The sequence below is a fragment of the Brachyhypopomus gauderio genome, unplaced genomic scaffold (genome assembly GCF_052324685.1).
Source record: "Brachyhypopomus gauderio isolate BG-103 unplaced genomic scaffold, BGAUD_0.2 sc489, whole genome shotgun sequence".
Lineage (NCBI taxonomy): Eukaryota > Metazoa > Chordata > Actinopteri > Gymnotiformes > Hypopomidae > Brachyhypopomus > Brachyhypopomus gauderio.
The window spans coordinates 1-5,208 of NW_027507310.1; the positions used below are offsets into that span (position 1 = coordinate 1).

At 44.1% G+C, this 5,208-nt stretch overlaps 1 long non-coding RNA gene across 1 annotated transcript; it reads right to left on the reverse strand.

Moving 5' to 3' along the window:
* Positions 1-3,693: 3,693 nt before the first annotated feature.
* LOC143506580 (uncharacterized) lies at positions 3,694-4,703 on the reverse strand. The gene is made up of 3 exons (XR_013128395.1): positions 4,626-4,703; positions 3,862-3,909; positions 3,694-3,780 (listed from the first exon to the last, which is right to left on the reverse strand). It is a non-coding gene; the product is annotated as an uncharacterized LOC143506580 (long non-coding RNA).
* Positions 4,704-5,208: the final 505 nt, after the last annotated feature.

The following is a 5,208-nucleotide window of genomic DNA, read 5'->3' on the forward strand; positions in this document are numbered from 1 at the left end:
CGGGAAAAGCAAAGGTGGGGGGTTGATCATCTATGTTAACAATCGCTGGTGTCACCCCGGTCATATATCTGTAAAGATAGTCTTATGCTGTTCGGATCTGGAGTTACTAGCTGTTAGCTGCCGGCCCTACTATGTTCCACGAGAATACAGTCATGTGATCGCTCTCTGTGTTTACATTCCACTGAGGGTGGACGCAGCCGCAGCATGTGAGCACATTCACTTAGCGACTGCAAAATTACAGACACAGCACCCTGATGCATTTATCTTAATTTCTGGGGACTTTAATCATGCTACTCTGGACTCTACACTGCCTGCATTTTATCAGAACGTGGACTGTCCAACAAGAAACAACAGGACAATAGACCTCCTATATGCTAATGTAAAAGAGGCATACAGAGTCACAGCCCTGCCCCCCCTGGGGAAGTCGGACCACGTTCTACTACATGCACAGCCTATGTACACCCCCCTCGTTCAAAGGCTGCCTCCAACTACCAGAACCACCAGGAAGTGGACCCCAGAAATGGAAGAAGAGCTGAGGGACTGTTACAGTAACACAGACTGGGATGTTCTTCTCAATTCTCACTGTGAAGACATCGAGACGATGACACACTGTCTGACAGATTATATTAACTTCTGTACAGATGTGGTCTCCCCCATAAAAACCGTACGATGCTACCCCAACAACAAGCCATGGGTCACACAGAAAGTTAAGGCTGCAATCAACACAAAAAAAGCTGCCTTTAGAAACGGGAACCGGGAGGCGATGAGAGCAGCACATCTGGATCTAAAACACTGTGTGAGGGAAGCCAAAGATAGCTACAGGAGGAAGATTGAGCAGAAGCTTGCAGATAACAACATGAGAGAGGTATGGAATGGTCTCAAAAACATCACAGGCCATAACACCAAGACGAGAGCGGGGGAGGGGACTGTGGATAGAGTGAATGAGTTGAACATCTTCTTCAACAGATTTAACCAGGCCACGTCCTCCTCAACCCCCCATTCACTACAGCCATCTCCCCTCTCTTCATTATCACACCCTCCTCCAGATACTGCAGCAGGCAACCCCACCCCCAACTATCCTCCCACCACAGCAACTTCAACTCTGACCTTAACACAACACCTACACAACACAACCACAACACAGACCTCAGCAAACATCACTTCAGACCAAGTCAGGAAACAACTAAGGAAGCTCCACCCCAAAAAAGCGCCTGGACCTGACATGGTATTACCTCGTGTACTGAAGAACTGTGCTGATGAACTGTGTGAACCGCTACAACGTGTCTTCAATCTCAGCCTGCAGCTGGGAAAAGTGCCCACCATATGGAAAACTTCATGTATAGTTCCTGTTCCCAAAAAGAACAGACCCAGTGAACTGAATGATTTTAGACCTGTGGCACTAACATCGCACATTATGAAGACGTTTGAGCGGCTCCTCCTCTGCCTCCTCAGTCCCCAGATACAACATGCTCAGGATGGACTGCAGTTTGCTTACCGGGCAGGTGTTGGCGTGGATGACGCCATCCTCTACCTACTACACAGAGCACATTCACACCTGGACAATAAGAACACAGTGAGGATTCTTTTTCTGGACTTCTCAAGTGCTTTTAACACCATTCAGCCTCTTTTACTCCAGGATAAGCTGAACAGGATGTGTGTGGACCCCTGCCTGGTTGTCTAGATCATCAGCTACCTCACTAACAGGCCACAGTATGTCAAGATGGTGGACATCACGTCTGACACTGTGATCAGCAGCATAGGAGCACCTCAAGGCACGGTGCTGGCCCCTCTTCTCTTCACCCTCTACACTGCTGACTTCTGGTACAACTCTGAGCTGTGTCACATCCAGAAGTTTGCAGATGACACAGCCATCGTCGGGTGTATCAGGGATGACAGGGAGGAGGAGTACAGGAGCCTAGTGAAGGATTTTACAACCTGGTGCAATGCAAACCACCTACAGCTCAACACCACAAAAACCAAAGAGCTGGTCATCGACTTTGGGAAGTCTAGACCCAAGCCACGACCGATCATGGTAGGAGGGGATGAGGTGGAGATGGTTGCATCATACAAGTACCTGGGGTTGTGGCTGAACAATAAACTGGACTGGTCTTGCAATACAGAGCAACTGTGCAAAAAGGGACAGAGCAGGATGTATTTTCTCAGGAAGATTCGGTCCTTCAACATATGCAGAAAACTCCTGCTGACTTTCTACCAGACGGTAGTGGCCAGTGTCCTGTTCTACACCGTGGTCTGCTGGGGGGGCAGTATATCCAAGAAGGACTCTTCCAGGATAGAAAAACTGATCAGGCGGGCAGGATCTGTTGTCGGCACTAGGCTGGACTCTCTGGTGACGGTAGCAGAAAAAAGGACACTGAACAAACTACTGGACATCCTGGATAACACCAGTCACCCATTGCACACGGTCATCATACAACAGAGGAGTCTGTTTAGTGACAGACTACTACTCCCCAGGTGCAGGACTAATAGACTCAAACACTCTTTTGTCCCTCAGGCCATCAAACTATACAACTCCTCTCTGGGAACGAGGGAGAAGGAGTTAATAGGTGGATGTGCCAATGGGTAGACTGAGAATGTTTGGGAATCAGCTGAGCTGATCACCTATAAACTGGGCTATGTGTAATATGATGACACAATTTAATCAATCAGTTCATCCAAATCACAATACCTCATAATGGGCTATGTGCAATTGCATCCTCTTATCCTTTTATACATTGCCGTTTTTTCTTAGTTTATGTTTATTATTATTACTGTTATTATTATTATTATGTTGTGTGCTTAATCTTGTTTTAGTGATATTTTTAAATTGTAATACTACCTTGTTAACATTATGGTACTGTAACGCTGCTACTGGAAAAATACAATTTCCTGAAGGGATCCGTCCCAAGGGATAAATAAAGCTCTATCTATCTATCTATCTATCTATCTAAAGGCTTATAAGCAGCACTTTAAGCAAGCACTGGCAAACAGCAGCCAGTCTAGCCCCTGACTTTCGTGGGCTCAACACAATTACTTCCAATATTCAATAACCAACATTAACCAACCAACCTCTCCCCCCCTTAGCCTCTGAGAGGAAGCCCTCTTATACTAGTAGCCCCTCCCCTTAATTAAGCTGGGGCATACCATTACTACTAGCAGGGGTTACCTATAAACACAAACATAACATACATACATTACATTACTGCAGTAACACAATATATACCTAACATTTTACGTTTAGTGCACTATGACAAGAATAATAATTAATATGTCCATCCATTGTGTACATCTCAGTCCTCAGGTAATCCCAGGACCTGTAACCCCCCTCCCCTCCTTCAGTAGGCCGAGGGCCCTTCGACCACTATAAGGAAGGAGCTGGCTGGGCCGCCAGTCCCCCTGAGAATCCCACATGAAGAGTTAAGTACAGCATTTAGTCCATCACAGGAATGTCTGTAGAGTCTTGGTGATGGGCCAGAGCTACTGGCATCATCACAATACATGATGGGGAATAGGGCAAGAGTGTGGAGACAAAATAAGAAAAAAACCATGATGCCAAAGGGGGAAACTATAATATTGGGAAAGACATATTTACTGATCTGCTTATACCTCAAATATGCTGTTTTAGCAGTATTTTAAAAGAAAGAGTAGAACTTTAAAATGTAATCCTGTGTTTTAGATTTTATTCAGGATGTGTCAGGTCATCAGGACATTTGGACACAGCTGTTTGCGTGTGGCTCCTTCATGGCTCCATTGTTTCATGTTCGGATTTCTCCTGAATACGGACTACAGTGCAGAAAAAAAGGACTTCAGAATAAGCACCATTATGGTCCTGAACAATTTCCTTTTGAACAGAAAGTGTCTTACATTTAGAACTGGAGCACACGACTCTCCATACAAACTGTGCGGCATTATCTGAAATACACCAACAAACAAGAATAAAACAATGTTTTGCCATATACAGTAACATGAATGAACAGGTACTGTCACTGCCTAATTTTGATCTTCTTAACGTGATGATTCATAAGACTCAAATCAGTCCACATGATCCTTATATGATCCAGATGCAGCTGCAAGATGACACATAACTGCAGTAATAATCCAATGAACAAAGAAGTCTAACAAAAATAATAATTTGAGTTTGGCTGTTATCCATGAGTAGGATAAGAAATTAAAAATTGCCAGCTACATAGCATTTGCTATTTCTCAGCTGTTTTACTTATATTCCCCAAGGTGTGAATACAGGAGAGGAGTTAGCAATGTCGGCAATGTAATGTTTTCACAGTCTAACTGTGATATAAATTACTCATTGATAGCATCAATATGCTGCACAATCAGATAAACACAACCGGACATATTTGTTAGATTTAGTTCTACTCCAACATGTGCGTTATTTTATTTGCCGTGTGCCAACACATCATTCATCTATGTTAGTCCCTACTGGTGATGTGGAGGATTAACAGTAATAACACCAATGCATCAGAGGCAAGAACAACAAAAAAAACCCACAGGTTCTGATGTGACAGTTCTTAATGTGCTCACGTTACACTGAAACCTTCACCTCATATGACAATATAGTGAATAAATTAATAAAATAATTTTATTTAAAAAGTGAATAAAATAATACACACCTTACACTTCTCTGTTGGCCCTAAAGGTAATTGTCACGTTGAGGACCCCGGCCCCTCCCTTTTGGGCATGTGTTTACGTCGTCTACGACTCCTAGTCTGCGTCTGTGGATCTCCGTAGGTGCGGTTATGTCTTGTGATCATCCGTCTCACCTGTGGCTCGTCTCGTAATCAAGTGGGACTTATGTGGTTTGTCTACTTAATGTGCGTTCGCGCAGTGTCCTGTGCTCGTCGTTGTCTAAAGTCCACACGTTGCCGTTCTGTTACGTGTTTTACGTGCGATATATGCGCTATCTGTGTGTTCAAATAAAAGTGACGTCTGTCGCCACAGAGGGATCCGTGTCTCATCCTTCACGCCGCACCGAACGTCACAGTAATCTCAGTACATAAATCATTTTAGTCATTGCTGCATCAGGAGTGATGTCATATCCAGGAATCACATCCTTCAGAATCTGGTATGGCAGACACATATATTTTGTCACAAGGCTATGTGCATATTTTCAGCTGTCCTTTGTTTCTGTGGTTCATTTGGTTTGTTATTTAATCCCTGTCTTTCTAGTATTCCTTTGCGGGTCAATGTCGGTAC